A 21,387-nucleotide genomic window follows, 5' to 3' on the forward strand; every position below is an offset into this window, starting at 1 on the left:
TGGATTAATATCAGTATCAGAAAACTAACCATGTACAAATCTACAGATTTTTTTTTATAGAATTGTCACATGGTTAAGACTCCTTAAAGCTTATCTACTGATAATCTCCCAAAATACCAGGAGCCCCAGGATAAGAGTGACAGGGATCCCTGTGGTCCATGTTGTTTATGAATGCATAAACATTTTTGGCAATAATTTTTCTTCTCTATCACCTCTTTCTCTGCTAACCTGGGTTATATCAGGACTCAGTCCTGAGATTCCTTACCTTTCCCTGATACTGCCTCTCTCAGAAGGACTGCACCAATCATATGATTCTAAATGCCTTTAAATGCTGCTATTTCTAAATTTCTATTCACAGCATAGATTATTTTCTAACCTTTAATTGCCTGTAAGACATGTAAACTTAGGTGAAAAAAAAATCTCACCAGCATCTCAAAGTTGCATTTCTCCCACAGACAAATTTCTGTCACTGAAAAAAAAAAAATTCCATTCACAAACATACCGGTACCTTCCCCTCCTTTAACATTTCAATACCAACATCATCAAGTTTTATTGCTGCTACCCTCAAATGAGAACTCAACTCTACTTACATAGGTCTATCTCCAAGATCACCCCACTGGTCTAAGCCACCAGCATGTATTTCTCAGAGAACTATGATTGCCTGCTAAATAATACTCCTTTTTCCCCTCGATTTTGTTGTCCACAAAGCTGTCAAAAAAATATTTATAAAATCCAAAGTAGTTGATATCATTCCTATGCGTGAGCATAAATTAAAGACATTAAAGATTCACTCATAAACATGAGAATCAAATTGCAAAACTTTGCCATCACATCCATGTCCCAAATTTCATTATGCCTCTGTACCCTCCACTTATGTATTCTCCCCTATATTCTCCATACACAGCAACTTACTTTCCTTCAATTCCTTGAACATGTTCTATCCACCATAGGGCATTTGCTCAGGCTTTTCCCTATGCTGGAAGTGTTCTTATCTCTACCGTGACAATGAGTGAATTCCTACCTATCCTTCAGGCTTGAGCTTAAATGACATTTCCTCAGACAAAGTCTTCATTGATTCCTCAATAAAAATTAGGATGCCTTGTAATAATCTTTCAAAGTTCTAATTAGTCTCCTCCAGAAATTTTTAATTACCTAGTTTGTGAATATTTGTTTGATTTTTGTCTACCTACCTTACCCAATTGGCAGCTAGATGATGACAGAAATTATTCTAATGTTTTAAATAAGATAGACTACTACATTTTCCACACTTAACACTTAATGTTGTACATTACATACTCAAATACATGGGTAAGGCATTGAGGTATAGCTAAGAATGTGTTTATAAATGTAGCTATAAATCCATGAACACTTTCTGTGTGTCTACCTTGCACTAGGTTCAAAGGATACAGAGATGATGAAGATAGACCCATTCCCTGCCCCCATAGATCTTGCAGGACAGCCCTATAGCTATATTCCCTAAGACAAATTGTCCAAGTCCTCTTTAAAATGAAAGGATGGCATTCATGCCCCTAACTTCCCCCTTGAAAAGGACAGCAACTCATGGCAGAAACACCAAGTCGAAGTGAAAATTCTGCCTTCAGTTTGAGCTACTTTCTCATTCACTCACTCTGCCTACGCCAGCAAATCAAAAAGGGACAGGTCATTGACTTTGATCTCAGATTTCTTTTGTTGATTGTGTCAGGACTGTGATGTTCTTTAACCTTTGCTTTTTGTGCTTAATGGATATGAGTGTTCTGATAAATGCAATGCAGCAGTCAATAACACGCCAAAGCCTGCCCATAATTGGCTAACTTGAGGTGCTGGGAAGTAGAATGCCCTGCTGACTGAGTCCTAAATAATACACACTGGGCAAGTCTCAGCATCCTTTTGTCACTGATTATAGAAATTTAGGTGTTTAAATTTCAGCATTGTTAATGGAAGCTATAACCTAGCTGCCCACAACCTATTTTAAAAATATACAAAGATTTATATTGAATGCTTTATTCCATTCAAATTTTTACCTGATTCTTTTAGGTAAAAACTAGATTAGCATACAACTTCAAATAATTTTATAACCTGGTTCAATGAAAATAAATTTAAGTTGCAAAACAATACCCAATGGTATATAAATTATATTAGTAGACAATGGTATATAAATTATTTAAAACTATACTCATCATATTTAAATTATAGGGGGAAAACAAGTAGTACCTCAGTTCATCTCTGTGTCAAACATTCTGTAATTACTTTTCACCACCAAACATGATGTCAGGGTATGAACTCTGTCCATCATTCATACCTCACTATTAATTATCAGGGGACTTCTGACAAATTTTCATGTAACTCCATGTAATGTAGCCAAGTATGCTGATCACCTAATGGTAAAAGCATTGATGCTTCCCTAGTCTCTAAAGGGCTATAGCATGTTAATAGAGAATCACTTTGCAATAAGGCGTATAAATCAGTATGTGTACGCTATGTATCAGTTTCATGTGGTACCTGAAGAAGAATTTCCTGGAAATGTTTGCAACGTATGGAGATAATAAGACAGGGAAAACACATCATTCATCAAGTAGATCACACCAAGGCATGCCTTTGCATGCAATTCTTGAAGGAATAATGGGTAAAAAGACAATAACCCATTCTAATCTGCAGAGTTTACTAACCCATTCTAAGCACCAAATGGCTGATGAAAACAATTTCAATTGACACAGTGCAAATAATCTACACAGCATATCAAGCAAATGAAGATTTAAAGAAACAAAAAAATTAGCTTCTCAGGTTCTACACTTGGGACTGAAGATCAGGGATGCTGAGTTCCAATAGACACAAAAAGACTAGAGTAGCTAGGTTCAGCCATATATCTATGTCAAATTCTATGTCAAAAGTCATGTCTATTTATATGTCATATGACCATTCATATATCTGTGCTTATAAGCCTATAGCTGTGTCTACCTATGCCATCTTATTTAGTTAACATATGTATATATACATATTTTCCACTAGACATCAATGCTGTCCATAGTATCAAACATTGAGTGACTCAATCTAATAGAACAACAGTGAATTCCATACAATAACTACTACTACCATGATCTAGGACTCTTTACTTATTAGGCACTACAGACAGAGCAGCTGAGGTCAATGAGCTTTTCAAAAACCCAACAAAATATTTGAGTCTTAAATTTAAAAACTGAATTTCTGCCTCAAAAATATGAAATCAAAACTGCCAAGTCAACATTCACAAAGGTTTAAACAGAAGTCTATAAACATAATATTATGTTGATTTTATTCATGGTGAGATTCAGCATTCATAAACATTTTATTACATTTGAAAACAATTTGTAGGTTAGATTTTATTTTTTCACAAAAAATTCCTGAGTGTGCACAATGACTGCTGAGAAAATGCAGTCAACTTTAAATTAAATGAGATAAGTGTAGCCTAATAATTTTGAAGCCCTTTATAAAAATTGTCACACATTTCACTGTCCCAATATATTATTTTAAATGTACGATTTGTGTGTCTTTTTATATATTTGATAAATATACGGTCAGGTCTTCAAAAGAAAGAAAGCTCACCTGGATGTACCAAAAGGAGATGTTAGCATATATTAAAGGGCTTTTTTCAGGATGTGAAGTTTGAAATATTAAGAGTTTTTTAACAAAGGGATGGAAGATATGTACATCTGCAAAGACACAGTCCTGTGTATTGGGCTTCAATATACTGTTCACTGGGTCCGGAGGGTCGTGTGTGCGTGCTGGAAGCTAGAAAGAGACCACAGAAATATTAAGGCCAAACAAAGAATAACCTCAGGAGAAAAGGAACCAATGAAAGATTCCAAACAAGAAAATGGCATGAATGAAACGATCAGATACACTTTTTCATATGCTAACACTGGTGGCAACATGGACAATAGATGTAGCAGGGATGCCCATTTAGAGGCCACTGAAATACAGGACAGATAAAAGATGATGAGAGCTCAACTTCTGGCTGGAAATGTCCAAATTCAAGTGACATTTTAGTTTGTGAAAGAGATTCTTGGAGATAAAATAGTTTCCTGCTCTGCACTAAGCCTTCGAGAGCAATTCACAGAAAGACTTGAATGAAAACATTTTCTCCGAGGCACATTTTTTAAGAAGTGGGTAAGCCCAACTCCTAGCAACCATTACCGTATTCTATCTTTTAAAAATGTACTTTTGTTGAGTCCAGCAAGAAGCTGAGTCTCTTCTATGTAAGCAACTTCATTATCTTGCTAGGATTGGATATAATAAGCAGACGGCCACCGTATGAGTTGGGAACATGGCTCTGGCTTCTTGACTACTTCTTGGCCTATTTTTTGTACCTGGATTATTTTTTGTTTGTTTTGGTTGGTTTTTGTTTTGGGGGTGTTGTTTTTTTCTTCCTCCAGTATACTTGCTGTCCCTAAATGATGTTCTCATTGTCAACCCAGGTTGCTACACCCATTACCCATTCATCCTCCTACCTTCAAACCCCTAATTATGCCTAAATTGGGGCAGCATTTATCAGATTGGCTCACTTGCCCTATAACCCATCAATATTCTCCTGGAGCCCAAGCCTCATACTGGCTTTTCTTCCTCACCTTCTTCTGATTACCTTTGTCTATTAAATTTGCAACTCTATGTGTGTGGTTTTTTTATTCATTCTTGAAGTCTAATCTTTCAAAGCCATGTTATAAATTGTCTCAGTTCTATTGTATATAAACAAATAATATCTTAACATATTTAATAAGATCATGACAACCCATGCAATTCATTACTCTTTCTAGACCTAGAGATGATAATAATAAAGAAAAGAAAATGTGATTTATGAATCACCAGGTAACCAAGAAACCTGCTTATCCTAAGAAAGGTGGTAAAGAAAGATTTTATTATTGTCTATTAAAAAATATAGTGGCTGAGCCAGTGAAAGGTTAACCTGCCTTGGTTACCCGTTATTTGGTTTCCATGCCAAGATAAAAGTCATGCTTCGAATCCATTTCCACACTCTCCTGGGAGATTTTTTTTTTCCCTCTCAATAATCCCTTACCTCAACAGAAACCTAGGACAATTCTTATAAAGGTGTTTGTCTTATAAATTGATATTTGCCTCTGTGCTTCAGATATTTATTTTTGTTTTATTTAAATTGGTTTAAGTTGAATTCCCTAAAGATCATTGTTCTAACGTCTCCACATCTTTTGGAGGGCAAGAAAATGGGTGAAGGAAATAACTGGCTTTTTTCTCCTTACTGTACTTTCCTTTGTCCCTTCTTTCCATCTCTAGGCTTTCCCATTGTTAAATCTACTGTGAATAAGGTGAAAAAATAAAATATAGAAAAAAGAATGTCAACAGTGCAGGAAACTCTCTAATTAGCCACTGTGTCAAAATGACCTTACCCACAGTATTCTCTGGTTCACTAAAAATTAAATAATAATAATAACATACATTAGGGCATTCATAACCTTATAAGTATTCAAGGAATTTTGTGGGGTTTCTTTTTTCCTTTTGGTGGAATTCAACCAATAATTTCAGTTCAGTTATTTTTTAAAATCACAAATTATGTTATTGTAATTTTGCACAGATCAGACATAAACCAATACATTTTTAAATCATTTATTTCACATATCAGCCATCTCATAATTGTATTCATTAAAATGATCCTTATTTGAACATCCATTCTATGCAACCTTCAGCTTGCTGAACATTTTTACATAACCTAGATCTATGGGCTTTATTTGGCTTTCTTTGTTGAATTACTAGCAAATGTAGAGAACTGCTTTTGTGCAGTTTTATTTGAATTTTTAAGGCAGGTAATTTACTAATCCTTCTTTCTGATGCTTCCTTTGTTCTTTCCTGAGATGTGTATTGACTGAATGTTTCAAGGGCTTCATTGTTTAAAGTCAATTAGGAAATAAAATTCTCTTTGATAAACTAACCTTGTTGACCTAGTACTTTGCAAAAAAAAAAAAATCATCAGTGTATAGAATATATGTTGATGGAGGTGATTGTACCTCTGGGGGAAACATGTAGCTGACTGTCTATAAAGGAGCTGATATCTTCATAGGAGAGCGTGTTTCTTTTTCTGTTATAACTAATCATCCAAAGATGCTGACAATGAAGAAGAGGAAGCAGGAAGTTGATAAAGACATTAATAATGCATGTCAACAAATCCTCATCCCTAAAGATACTTCCTATGCTGTATCTACACTTTACCCCATTTGAATCATCTCTAAACATTCTCCAGTGCCTCCTTCCCCACAGTGGCCTACATCGGGACACCATATGCATTCTCTCCTGTTCCCCTAAGTCTCATCCACACTTTGCACAGACTTACACTGAACTGAGTCATTTGCCGGAGAAATGGGAAGAGTACTGCCAAAGAATTAGGGGATAATATACTCTACAGCCGCATGTACCATTTATTCTCATTTACAGGAAACTACTGAAACTCTGGGAGTATCCACTATTTCCTATGTAAAGTAGATATCATGACATCTTATCCTCCTTAAATTCGATAACCCCTGAATTCTCTTTCAAATTTAAGACATATTTCAATATAAATATATGGAGTGGACTCTAAGTCTTATCAATACAAACTTTGTATGTTAAACATTAGATCCTATGGTTATGTATGTCATTAACATGTTGAAGGCATCTAGGGCTATCTTTCTTATCTCACAGAGCTATTATGAGAATTATATTAAAAAATCAAAACACTGTGAAGATCTAGAAAATAATTGTCTAAATATAAGGAAAAAAAACTTAGTATTGCAGGAAAGGTAAACAAAATATATTTATAGCTAGCACAAGAATGTCTCTTAGGCAGAAGTGAAGCTAACCCTGTTCAGAGAATATAGTTTGAGAGGTAGCTTGGTGGAAGAAGGTGAGGCATATGTTGGGAGAAACCAAGGCATCAACAGAGGTAGTAGCTAGAATTGAACATATTTCTAGTAGTTAGTCTGGAATTAAACCAAAATATTGTGTCTGGCTATAGTCAAGCAGGAAAAAGAAAAGATGTAAGAACAGACTATGCCCAACAGCATAAGGGACATCAGGCGGAATTATATTTTTTACTTTGGCTTGAATATAAATTCTAACAGCTATATACAAAAGCCTCCAGCACACACAAACTTGTGGTGTAAGTTTTTGAGGTAAAAATTATGAAAAATGGCATTCTGTTTCTCACTCCCTGCATTATACCCAAAGAATAATAAAGTCCAGAAATGAGGAACTCTACAAACTGAAATAATTTAGGAAAAGTGGAATATTAGAAAAACAGTAAAACATGAGAAACCTTAGAACATAGATACCTCATGATAGGTGTTAAATTTACTTTAAATTATGGCCCAAATCAAACTTTTCAGATATCAATGGTGGTAACTGATCCCAGCTGATATGTAGATGATGGTGGTGATAATGATGATGGTGGTGATGATGATGATGATGATGATGATGATATGTAGGAAAAGAAATAGTAAGGGGAGGAGGAAAGATGGAGAATGGTGATAATATTGATGACTGGTATTAGGAAGAGTTTTATATTTCCACAGAAATTTAATGATAAAGAAGAATCAATAAGTCCTAAGTGAAAAAAAAGGGAATTGTCAGTGAAAAGACAATCTAGTTAAGAACTATGAGCCAAAATGTAATTTATAATGGAGAAAATAAGTTGGGACAAAGGAATGGGAAACAATCCAGAAAAATATGTGAGACCTTGAAGGAGATGCTATGAGGTCAGACTACATCTTAGCAAGCACAACAAGTTCTCACAAAATTAGCATTCCTTTTTGAATCATAATTATTGGAATATTAAAAAAATAATTGAAATGAATTAGTAGTCTTCTTTAATAAATGTCTTAGCAACTATTTCAACTAATAGAACAGATGCATTTCCAGAATCCATTTATAACTGTAAGATGAAAAGCAACATAAAATGAAGGTGACGAATGGGATGGATGGAAAAAAATGGACTTAACATTTAAAATCCAAATTTAAACCTCATTTTAGCAATTGACAATTATTTTTGAATTTCTATGTGCCTGAGTTTGTGTTATAGGCAAGAGTATAAAAATAACTAACATGGTCCCTGTCCTGTAGAAACTCACAGTCTATTCAAACAAACATGAAAACAGATAAATTTATTACAATATATAAATGCTATCTTAGAAATTTCAACTGTGACAATAAACTGAACTAACCCAGGAACTAGACCTCCAGGATTCAAATTCTTTGGCTTCTGCATTTAATTGTTATATGATCATGGATGATTTACATAATCTTTCTATGTCTCAGTTTTCCAACTCATAAAATAGAAACATAGAATTGCTTTCTGTGGTTATTGTAAGGATTAAACGAATTGAAGTTATAAATACTCGAAATAATTTCTGGAACATTTAAAGGATTCTGTTATTACAATGTGTTATTACAACATGTGCAAGAGGCAGCTGATCGATGATTCTCTCTCATCCTCTTCACTAATATCATCATCATCATCATTATCATCATCATCAATTGCTTATAGGAACACTAAATTGGGAGGAACTAATCTCATATGGGAAAAGGATTCACAAAGTAAATAGACTTAAAGTGGATCTTCTGGGTAAATAAATGAGAAAATGTATGCCAACAGAATGGCCTATATGTCTGAAAGTAAAAGCACAAGACAAGCCCTGTCGTGTTGTGGGGTACATGCATGGTGAGTGTGAAAAGTCAAGATGGAACAAAATTGTGAGATAACTCACTGGCCATTTTAGAGGGTGAATGATATCAGATGGTTTGTTTTTTAAAAATGATTACTTTAATGGCTCCATAGAGGGTCATAAAATCTCAGTGACTTCCAAAAACAAAGGGATTATTTCTCACCCATATTACATGTTGGTTGTGGATCAGCTGTGGCTCTGGTCCATGTTTTCATTATGGCAACCAGGCCAAATAACTGTCCTTCATTTGAGAAGTTCTTATTCTCTTGGTAGAGGAGAAAAGGATAGGATAGAACCACATGAGAGCTCATTGAAACTTCTACTCCTCAATGGCATGTCATTTCTGTGCTTATTTTACTGGCCAAAGAAAATTATGTAGCTGAGTCTGATGTCAATGAGGAAGTATAAGCCCCCCAAAGAAAGGAGTACCACAGAATCAGGGGACAAAAGCTAACCTTAAAGGGGTGGGAGCCATGTAAACATTTGGAAAAATAATACTATATTATCCCCTGAAATGCTGGCTAAAAATAGCAACCATCATTTGTTAAGATTATGAACTTCAGTTCACTTCAGTTCAGTTAGTTGGACAGGGATACTTTGGACTATGCAAGGTGGTTTCGTTTATTGGCCAGGAACTTTGACAGGAATGGCTATTAGTTAAGGTTAATGGGACTCGTCTTTTTCTCTCTGTAGCCTCAGACTTTCTCCATGTGGTTTCTCCAGCAGTGAGTAGTCAGACTTATTGGTGTCTTGTGGGCTGCAGGAGACCAAGATGGAAGCTGCCTCTGAAGGTCATGCATCCCTTGCACTTTATTGGTCAAAGATGTTACAAGCCAACTTATATTTAAAGGAAGGGAAAATTAACCCTATCTCTTGAGAAAAAGGGGATCAAAGAATCTGCAGTCATTTTGTATAAAGGCAGATTAAAGGGCTATGTCTGAGATGGTATCTGTAGGATATGGTGGACACCTAAATGTGTAATGGAAATAAAACAATAGGATCATAAAAATAAAATCATCTGCAGTACTTAAGCATGATAGCTAAAAGAACATATTTCAAAGGTAAGAAATTACTTTATAAATTCTGAATTACCCAAAAAAGTATAAGGAAAAAAATTTAACTGAGATAGTGACCACATGCAGAAAATGTATTTCAAGATGTTTATGATGCTTATAAAACATGCAGAAAGCATATGTTAAATCAAAATAAACTTTATTTTAGAAAGTCACTTTAACTGTGTGGTGATATAATTAAGCCTTATTAATATGCTGTTTACTTAACAGATTATAAATGCATAAGGAGCATGTCCCATTCATCTTAATTAGACAATATGCTTGTCAGGATTATTTGCTTTATATTTTCATTTTTCATGAGCATTTTGAGGATATCCATTGATGCTATTAGAACCAACGTTCCCCTTGGTTTGCAGTTCTCTGATCTCAATGCCATGGCTCTCTTGGGACATTACCCAGCATTTCTCACCTGACCCTCTGCCAATGCCTGGCTGTTAGATCTGTTCTGGCGCTGAGAACAACTATAAGAAAATGATTTTGTTTTCTCAATAATGTTCTCCCTTTTCTATGTGATTCAGATTTCAAAATATTTGCACTCGCAAATATTGAACACAGCTATACAAAAGAGATAATAGGTACTGACATAGAGTAGCAAATTCTAGAGCTGCAAGATATTTTTTTAAGATTACCTCTTCCAATTATTTCCAAATTTGATCATTGACTCACTACTTTATCCACATTGTACCAACCACTGACATGTCATAATTTTTTTCTTTGAATTCATTTCTATTTTTATTTAATGTATTTTCAGAGTAAAGTATATAATGCTACTATGAGTAGAAAACTAGTTGAATTTGCCAAAAAATAAAAGTGATAATATAAATGAATAAAACAAAACAATGTTGATAGATTGTAAATAAATATTTTTATTTACCTGAAGTTTAGTCCCTGAGTTTCACTAAATTTGTTAGAAGAAATAGATTCCCAATAATAAGATTGCCAGGATCTAACTAAAGTTTTCTCCTTGAACCAGAAAGATTAGAAATGAGTTGTAGGGCATTTGCAATGAGTGAAAGATGACAGATCCAAAAACAGGGTAGAGTTTGCCATGATATGTTAAAATAGCGTGAGTCATTATATACAACTGATGTAAATACATAATTGATAATGACATGAGCTAAAATGAGTTGGAATTTAAATGTTGAAGAATAGTGAGAACTTAAATTGCAGGGGTACTCCCTGAAGTCCCTAGAAAACTATAATAAGATTATCAAAATATGTACTGTTCCACATGGAGGGACAAATTAGGAAGTGATATGTGACATGTTCACTCACATTTCTGTAACTTTTAGTAAATTTCTTTTTCCTCTGCACCTACGATGGTTAATTTTATGCCAATTTTACTGGGCCACCGGGTATTCAGTCATTTGGTCAAACATTATTCTGGACATATATTTGGAAGTTTTCTGGGCGAGATTAGCATTTGAGTGGGTAGACTTGAATACAGCAGATTGACAAGTCCCCCTAATGCAGATGGGGCCATTCAAACAATTGAAGACCTGGGTAGAACAAAAAGGCTGAGTATGAACACCTCCTTCCTGATGGTTGAGTTGGGACATTGTTCTTTTCTGGCCTTTGGGCTTTAAGGTAACATCAGTGTTTTTTTGTTTTTGTTTTTGTCTTTTATGTTAAGCCTCTTGGTTTTAATATTGGAACTTATACTACTCACTCTCCTAGCTCTTAGATATCCAGACTGAAACCAGAAATATGCCACCTGCTGTCTGGAGACTTCAGTATTCCAATGCAGATCTTAGGAATTATCCTCCATGATTGCATTAAGTCTATTCCTTACAGTAAATCTCTTTATAAAAATAAGTTATGGAATTTATTATATTATGGAAGAATATAATTTTGGTTATGTTTCTCTGAAGAACCCTAATACAAACCCCTAGTTTAATACAAAAGAGGAAATACTTCCTCTAGTGAGAAAATTCAACTAGAATGCAAAATGGCCAGCACATAGTAGGTATTCAATAAATGTGTTTGTTCTTTCTGCACAGTTGGTGGATTCAAAGCATCATCCAGAGGGAAGTTGGGGGAAAGCTCTCGTTCAAATATTCATCCTTCCTGCCTCCAGTCTTTAATAGAGTCCATTAATATCTATCAAACATTCCTGGGAATGGAAATATAAGGCTATCATTGTGGCAGCCTAATGAGCCAGCTTCTCCCAGTGAGGCAATAATTTACTCAAAGGTCCCAAAGTGGTCAGAATGAGTTAAGACAGCTTTCCAAATTGACCAGTTCTTGCACGAGGAGATTTCATTATTATTCTATCCTTTCTGTGTGATTTGTTCACCAAAGCTCTGTGCAAGATAAACCAACATGCTTCCTGCCCTCTAGGACCTTTCTCTGCGGGGATTTCAATGCCAAGTTCAATCCCTCCCGAAATCATGCAGTTTGCTCTCCTGGTTCCAGGCCACTGGAGTTTCCCTAAACTGCAGCTTTCTCAGACTAACTCATGGATATCCATTTCTCCGGGAGGGGCCGGAGGCAGGATGACATTGGGCGATTTCTCAAGCTCCATTTCACAGAAAAATGTCTCAATATTTGTGCACATAGGAGCTTTTTATGTTGGCCAGTCCATATTGGATGATGATTTATTTCACCTCATAGTGATGGAAGGCCAGTTGCAAAAACCGTTCTCCTGAGTCAAGGATTGCAGCCCCAGTGCTAATTTGCAAGAGAGATATTTATGACCCAAACAATATACCAGAAGGCTCTCTGACTGCCCTTCTGGGTCTGCATAGTGCCTGTGGAAAGATTAAACTGCATTTTCTGCACCAGAGTTTGATATTTAAACACATTAGAAAATTCTTAGAAAGCCAAAACTGACTGAATAAAATGATATCAGAAAAGGATCTAGTAGAATGAGCACTACCTTAGAAAGAACAAATGAAGTTATCCATTTCCAGCCTTCATAGCAGTGTCACCTTGGTGAGTCACTTAATCATCCTGGGATGAAATTAGAAGATCTGAAAAGTGAGGTAGCCCTAGATGGTTTGGCTCAATGTATATAGCATCAGTCCATGGACTGACAGGTCTTGGGTTTGATTCTGGTCAAGGGCATGAACTTCAGTTGCAGGCTTGATCCCCCGCCCTGGTCAGTATGCGTGAGAGGCAAACAATTGAGATGTGTCACTCTCACAATTATGTTTCTCTTTCTCTCTCTCCCTCCTTCCCACCCTTTGTTCTCTCTAAAAATCAATAAAAATATCCTTAAGTGAGGATTAACAACAACAATAATAAAAAGTGGGTTAATAATACAATGCTAACATTGAAGCCTAGAAAAAGTAAGAGTTCCTGAAGTTTCTTTTGTCTCTAGTATATCTATAATTGTGCCTTTTATTCTGGATAAAGGCAACATGGATCAGCATCAGAGTATTCATACAGGGATTGGCAAAAGTAGGTTTACACTTATTCACATGGAAAATAAGTAATAATTCAATACACGCAACATTCCTCTTAAAGATTGGCAAAGCAAAATTATCAGTCCCATCTGACAAATGAGAAAATTAAAGCTCAAAAATGATAAATACCTTACCTAATATTACTGTTCCATGAAGGTACCAAGCACACAGCTTCTTAAATTACTTGGAGATTTCTCTATCATTACACTGTTCTCTCTTCTTCACCTCATTTACTGGCTCTGCTCAAGAGCCACCTTCTTAGAGATGCTTTCTTCCCTTATCCCAGATAAACAGCATCACTTTATGCCTTTACCTGGATTATTCTCCATGATGCTTAATATTTCAATAAAAATAATGTTTGTTTTTGTTCATCTAGTGGTCCCCTACCTTCACTATAATGTCAGCTCTGTACAAGTAGGCACATTGTTGGCTTATTCCTATGTTCCTAGCAACTAGAATAGTATCTGGTGGTCAGTAGGAGATGCTTAAAAAATGTTATTAAATCAATGAATATGGGATGAAACAAAAAAGCATCTTTAGGAAAAACAGAAGTTGTCCTTATTCCTTAATGTTTCAGTTTTAGTTCATTTCCTAGGCTTTCTTGATTCAATTTTTTATTTTATATACTTTTTATCTCTCTTTCTGAAGAAAAAAATGTACCCTATTTTAATATTTTTATTTCTTAATTAATGAGGAAATATAATTATACTTTTTTCTAGTTCAGGATTCATAGGAGGAGTTCAGATAGAAAATAAAAATAAAGAGCAGTGGTTTCTAAGCCTGGTTGTATATCAAACTCATCAGGGACATTTTTGAAACTCTAAATTTCTGAGCCCTAATTCTAATCATCGGGTCTTTGGTAGAGTTCAAATTTGTACATGTCAGCTGCTTCCCAGCTGATTCCAGTGCACAGCCCTGTTGGATAATTAATGAGCTCTCTGAGAAAGATTCCTTTCAGCTCTGTGTGTTGTCACCTGAGACCTGGGCAAGTGCTGGTTAAGTTACAGCCACAATATTTCTGTGGAAAAATAAAGTCATATTAGTTTCAGGCACAATTCTGAAGAGCCTTAGGCATGAGGATTTCTGATTGAATGGATTGAGGTCAAGCAGGCCTATTTTCCTTATCCTAAAGATCTACCCTCAGGGAAGGGAAGCTCAGTCACTATGCTGGAATGGAATAAAATTTTAGCCCACAGAAGGAAGACAGATCAGTAAGAGTTAGGACAGCTCCAAAACAGGAAGCAAGGATTAAGACAAAAACTTGCTCAAATGCACTGGGCCAACATGAAGGATGGCATGAAGATGAACCTGAGAACATTTATTCAACCTTCTATGGATATTTACTGAGCATCTGCTAGGGCCTGGGAACCTACCAGTGAATAAAATGTGGTCTCTGTTCTCCAGATGAAAGAAGGTAAAAGGATTAGCTAAAGAACAGATATGCATATCCCACAGACAATTGTGGTAATGGCCAATGGGAGGGCATGGGGGCCAGATGGAAATGGGCAAAGAAAAGGTGGGAGGTGGGGGACATCTGTAATAGTGTCAACAGTAAAAATAAAGTAGAATTAAAATAAGATAAAGTAAAACAGGGAAATATACTAAATATAATATAGAGGAATGTCTACCTCAGTAACAGGATGTGAAAAGTTAGCTTTAAGTTAAACACTGAATGATGGATAAAAGTTAATAAACAGAAACTGGAAAGAGTTCAAAACAGTGTTGCAGAAAAAAATAAGAGAAAGAAAGGTGGCTCAGGTAGAAGATATAGCTTCAATATTAAGAAAGCAAAAGTTTAGAAAATACAGAACAACAGTTTAGATGTCTGAAATGGTACAAGATAAAGTTTAGGAGGCTGCACCTAATATTTTCAAATGAGCTTTTAAAGGGAAAGCTACAATTTTTTAAATTAAATTTCACCTAATATTTATATGTCTAATATAAAGCATTCATGTTCTAGACATTAAAGATATAGTGGGAAACAAAGACAGACAGTCCCTAGAAACCACAAAGATTATTTGATTGGACAATAAACAAATGAAAAAAAAAATATATATATATATACACAGTATAACACAACAATAATTTAAGCAGCAGAGGGTGACTTAGGCCAAGTGTAGCAATAGGTATGGAGAAAATGTAGAATTCATAAATGACCATTTTCAGGGATGTAACATGAAGAATAAGGATGGCATGGGATCCCTGTAGGGGTCACCTGATCTTTGGAGTTTGTCTGGATGCTAAACTTCACCACATGAGGGATAACACCCCATTTATATCCTGCCTGCTTCTGCCCATGAAATCCAGTTCAGTAGATCCCACTGAATCGTAATTGAAAGAAATTACAAAGAAGAATTGCGGCTAAGGCTGACCGCCATTTATCTTTGCAGAATAAGCAAATGCTATATATTTGGAATGCTGTGTGATTAAAGTCAAAATTTGATGTAAATATAAGACACGCAAATGCTCTCTCTTAACCCAGTGCCCATTAAACTGACCTTAAGAGAATTGTGAAGGTGACAACAATACGAAGGGTTGAAAGTCAAGGCTAAACCTTCATTCATCTTGTTTTATTTTATAATGAGGTGAACTTGTTTGTTATTCCCTTGGAAATCAGATAGCTGATAGCAGTATACCTTTTGAATTATTGCATTAAGATCTTACAAATCTCTTTTCAACCTTGTGTGAATGATTCATAGATGTAGAATGAAAGGGCTGACTTTTAGGAAAAGGAGGAAAGTACCCATAATCCAAGTGGACATGGGCAAGAAGAATTAAATCATGGTAAGACAAACAGAAGAGATAAGATCTGAATGGGTTAAGAGAGGTTAATCAAAATGTGTTCTCACTCCAGAAAAACAGGGGAAAGTGTAGAATAATTGAAAGCCTCGGGAGAAATACAAACAAACAAAAAAAATCACATTTCTAGAAAGGGCACGTCAGGAAAATTAAGGAAACCGGGATGCAATCATGTTAAGAAAGGGCCTTTGTGACAAAGTCAAAGTTTTGTAACATGAGATTGTACTTTACTTTGGGATTTTAATTTTCTTCTCAATCACACCAAGAGCTTTTGTCTCTCCCTCAATTCTCTCTTTATCTGTTTTCTATGTCAAATTTGGAATGATCTTGAGTTGACTTCTGAATGTGTTTCATAGTAGGTTCATCTTCACCATTTAGCCAGAGGTTTATCTGCTTTTTGCCAGGCAAACTGTTTGATTGCGCCATTTAATAGCACATATTTGGAATACAGGCAATATGAGTTGCTGAGATCAAGCAGAGCTTCTCACTTGAAATGAGTATGTACTTGTTGACTGGCCTTTAAGAAAATGCAGTGTCCTATTTCTTTGGGAGTTAGATGAGAGGATGGTTTTTCCACCTATTTTTATGTTCTACTTCCAAGATGATTCCAGCAGACTCATTCAGTCCACAAAACAAATGCTCACGCTGCAGAAATAACATATGCAAAAATTGCATACACATTTAAACCATGATAGCTGCAAACAGACCCAACTGAGCATTTTTTTTAAAAGGTTAATTTCAGATGCTTTGGGGAACTGAAACAGCAGCTACAGAGACATTACATTAGCATATGTGTTTTTAAAATTAAATTATAGCCTGCATGTTTGTCTTTTTGTTGTTGCTGCTCAATGGCCTTGACAAAATTTATTTTAAACTTAAAGAATGTACCATGTTATAAAATGGGATATAAATGGCAAAATCAGCCCCCTTCATGATTTGTAATTTTTAAGAACCATACCTAATCAGTACTAGAAAGAGAAACAGCTGAAGAGAAATACTGGTATAATTAATATATGTATGGATCCCTAATTTAACTTCTGAATAAGATATATAAATTGATAGTGTTATTTGCGTACTGCTAGAGGAAACCATAATTCAATGCACAGTGACACTGACAAAGTCCCTTAAAGAAGTCCCTTATCTCACAGAGATATAGAAAGAAATAGAAATGCAAACACCAAATTTTAAGCAGAAACTTTGAATTTAGCTGGCTTTCTCTGTTACCCAGTAAGACCCCATCTGAACTGGCTCTTTACCCACTAATCCTTAGCTATGTAGTCTGGAATTGAAACTTCCAGTTTTGGGGTTCCAAGGATCTCATAGCTTTCTATTCGCTGAATTATCTTGCCTCTCTACATGATAAGGGAAATCCTGACATTGAGAAACTTGATCCATGTGGTCTAACTACCAAGGAAAATACCCTTGGTCATCTACCTTTTCACAAAACCCTGTTTCAGCTTATCATTAGTAAAGACAAAGGTAAGAGGAAAACTTAATATCTACAATGCTGAACCAAAGAATCAAAAATCCCTATTTATGTAGGATCTAAATTTTTAAAGATTCTATCAGTAGGTCTTAGAGAGAAATATGACACAGGAAAATAGAATAACATGACTGCAATATTTTCGACTCCTTCAAAATGCTGAGCCTTTGTTATCCTAATAGTTTTCCCTTCAACATCCATGGAATGGAAAGCAATTAAATCCCTCTGAGAGGCAGTGAACTGATTCAATAATAATTATCTTTATTTCTCCTTTGAGAACATGCATAAAGAATAACTTTTAGTGTTGCAGAAAAAATAAGACTATATAGAATCAGCTTCTATCAGAACAATAAAAACATATTACTAGACTAGCATTTTAAAGGGTATTTTATATGCCAAATCCTAGCAATTACTGTGGTCAACTAAACCCCTTATTTCCACAAGAATGTAAGTCCAGAATTTTGAGATTCAAAGATTAAATCCTTGTTTCATATATGAAAAACTGGTGACTTGTACAGCTAGTTAGCTGCAGAGGTGAGAGTAGAAATCAAGACAGTAGATTTCAGGGCTTTCGAACCCATTCTTCCACCTTCTTCTGCACCTTGTCCTTGTAAAATGACTTGGACACAAAGTTGAAAAAGGTGGGTGATTTGCAATGGATCACCTGATGAACACTGATCATGGAAGAAGGCAGTAGTGAAGGAGAGAGAGAATCTTAGTATTCTATGAAAGGAGACCCTTTCATAGTTATCAAATAAGATAATCCAGTTATCAAATAAGATAATCCACATAAGACAGTTAGAATGTTGCCTGACAGAAAGTCTGCCTAGCAGTCCATAAATGTAAACCACTATGATCTTCTTCTTCAACATCATCATCTTCATCATCATCACCATTATTATCATCATCCACATCTACTTCACTTTACAACAACCTAAGGAAAATAAGAATGAGCGGATGAGAGTTTTACTACCACTAAATAAAATATGGAATTCTTCATAGTTTGAACCCACTTATTAGCAACTTTGCCTTGATTTTTTTTCCCCCAAAAGAAACACACATCCACAAGTCAATATCACATTGTTAGCTTCCTCTCCAAATTATTTCCTAGTCTGGAAGTTGAAATAAATGTGTGCAGAGCCAAATATTTTTCCAAGAGAATCTGAAATTAGCAGTTTCCCTGAGAGCAGCCCTCCACCTGGAGAGTAGGGAAAAGGAAGAGTTAACCAGACTCAAAGAGATGAGTTTGACTCAAATGCTCTCTTTGCATTCTTGGCTGCTTTGTGTGAAAAAGAAAGTTAATTATGACATTTCGATATTGAAATAAAATTAGTTTGGGTTTTACTTCTCAATATTGATAGGAAATTGTGCTTCATTTTTAACTGTGCAAGACAACTGCCAATTCATCTGTGAGTGATGAGCAGTTATTTTTATGAACGTATAAATAAAGGCATGCAGGGCCTGCTCAGGGCTCCTCTTCTTGTGGGTGCAACTTCCCATCCAGACTCCTGCATACACAAGCTTCTGTGGTCATCTAACATGCCACATGCCAGCCCTGCAAACTCTCATGTTAGTTAAATCTTCTTAGCAACAAGATAGTCGATTATTATTACATATTTCACTCAGATCCCACTCATTTCTGGTGCCTTGTTATAGTGGACCAAAATAAAAGGCTTAGAGAATTATCCTGTCCAGTTTAGCCAAAATACTTTTTCTAGATGTTTCCTACATGGTTTGTCTCCTTAGTCATCGTCCACAGGACTCTGAGAAGTTGTAGGAGTATGCAGGCGCAGACTCAAAGCTCGGCTTTCTCTCCAATGTTGTGGAAAGGGACTGTATATCACGGGGCAGAGCCCTATGCTCCCCTAAGCCACCTGGACAGAGCCCAGGGAGACTGGCCTCCAGGGTATCCATGTTGGGGCTAAAATATTTTTAATCCTAAACAGATTATGTGCCATTTCATAACATTCCTAGAATATATATGGTATATTAATGTATTTTTAAAATATTAGTAAAGTTTAAAAATCATGTTATGAATTAAATATTAAAGACCACATAGTTAATGTAGTTTCACTACTCTAAAAGCCTCTGGCAAGGATTTAATTTAGATTTAATAAAAAAGTTATTATATCATATATTTGATTATAAATATGCTAATGTAAATGCTATACTATAAATAGTTCTGCTAATTAAATACCAGCTGACTTATGGGGGTTTATGTAGGTGCAACTAGCAGTTTATTAAGATCTATGAGTTGAAACTCAATAACCATTTGCTCAATAATGTATTGATATTTAATCGGTAATAGCCATATTATACTTAAAGTAGCGCCTTTAGATGTATTCTTTCTATTGAATGTTAGTTTAACACTAATTATTAGTAACATATTTACTAAGCTTTGATTGTTTAAGAGATATCCATCTTCATAAAAAATGTTGTTATGCCTAATAGATGTTCGTAATAATCTGTTGATATATAATTAATATATAATATTTCTTTCATTAAACCTAAATTACATTCTTGTTTGGAATACTCAATTTAAACTTCAACTGAAAATATCCCTAAAGAACATTACACAGCCTAATCTGATTGCTCTTACAATCAAAGGGAGAGATGTGCCTACCACCTAAGATGGAATTTCATATGACGTTGAAGGATGTCAGGGTACTCTTTAAGTTCATATATAGAGATCATGAAATAAGACAAGTTTTAAAGTAAGGAAGATTTCTTATTTAACCCATATTTATATGTTTTTTAGCAAATTCTAATGAAATAGAAAATAAACTGCATGCAATGCTATAGCAATTGATTTTCTTAAATAACATAAAGCTGATTAAGGTGAAAGGGAAGTTACACTAATTACTCTTCATTTCTCCCTCCAGACCCTCTCTGACCCCTAAGGACTGTGTCACCAGGGTCCCTTGCCATCTAGATTCCAGTTGGTTTTGGCCAACATGAAACACCATCAGGAAATTGGCATGCAATAGTAGAGAAAGAGGTTAGGATATTTATCCTTTTGTCTCTTCTTGTTGAGTTGTAGTTTATTAATGGTTATGTTTCTCTACATAAAACCACACATTCTACCTGGCAGCCCTTTGTATAGCTCTAATTCTCAGTGTGTTCTGGCAACTCTTCCTTCTATTTGCCAATTCAAGTGTGAGGGAGGTAATGGTTTCCCGTTTTTACTAGTCTCAGGGTGTTTCTCTTACTCTCATAGGTTCCTAGACCTGTATATATCTTTATAAACACTCTAGTAATAAAATTATCTTTAGTAACTCATTCTTGGTTATGATATTTCCACCTATTCCAGAACTTGGGCTGATATGCAGTTTAAAATTAAAATAAATAACAACTGGGACAGCAGTAACTAACCTTTACAAAATACATCCACATATATTGTTTAATAGGGTTCTAGCAGGTTTTATTTTTTGGCCATTTGTCAGGCAAAAAAAATCTTAGATTCATGCTTCTGCACAAAAGCAATAGGTTAATAAATAGAAAATCCAGAAATCTTCCAAAATCCCAGGTCTTCCAACTCCACATTCTAAATATCTTCAATTATACCACATAGCCAGAAGGATTAAATCGTCATTAGTTTATATATATATATATATATATATATATATATATATATATATATATATATATATATTATTGATTTTGTATAGAGAGGAAGGGAGAGAGATAGAGAGTTAGAAACATCGATGAGAGAGGGAGTCATCGATCAGCTGCCTCTTGTACACCCCCTACTGGGGATATGCCCGCAACCAAGGTAGTACATGCCCTTGACCGGAATCAAACCTGGGGCCCTTCAGTCCCCAAGCCGACACTCTATCCATTGAGCCAAACCAGTCTCGGCAAATCCTCATTAGTTTTAATCAATATTATATTAATTCAGTAGTTTACAAGCTTTTTGAAGACATGGAATC

The 21,387-nt window shown here is 35.3% G+C and overlaps 1 non-coding gene across 1 annotated transcript; it reads right to left on the bottom strand.

Annotated features, from left to right (window-relative positions):
* Positions 1 to 19,174: 19,174 nt before the first annotated feature.
* LOC118710275 lies at positions 19,175 to 19,377 on the bottom strand. Its single transcript, XR_004985367.1, has one exon. It is a non-coding gene; the product is annotated as a small nucleolar RNA SNORA73 family (small nucleolar RNA).
* Positions 19,378 to 21,387: the final 2,010 nt, after the last annotated feature.

This window comes from Pipistrellus kuhlii, unplaced genomic scaffold, assembly GCF_014108245.1.
Source record: "Pipistrellus kuhlii isolate mPipKuh1 unplaced genomic scaffold, mPipKuh1.p scaffold_m20_p_1, whole genome shotgun sequence".
NCBI lineage: Eukaryota > Metazoa > Chordata > Mammalia > Chiroptera > Vespertilionidae > Pipistrellus > Pipistrellus kuhlii.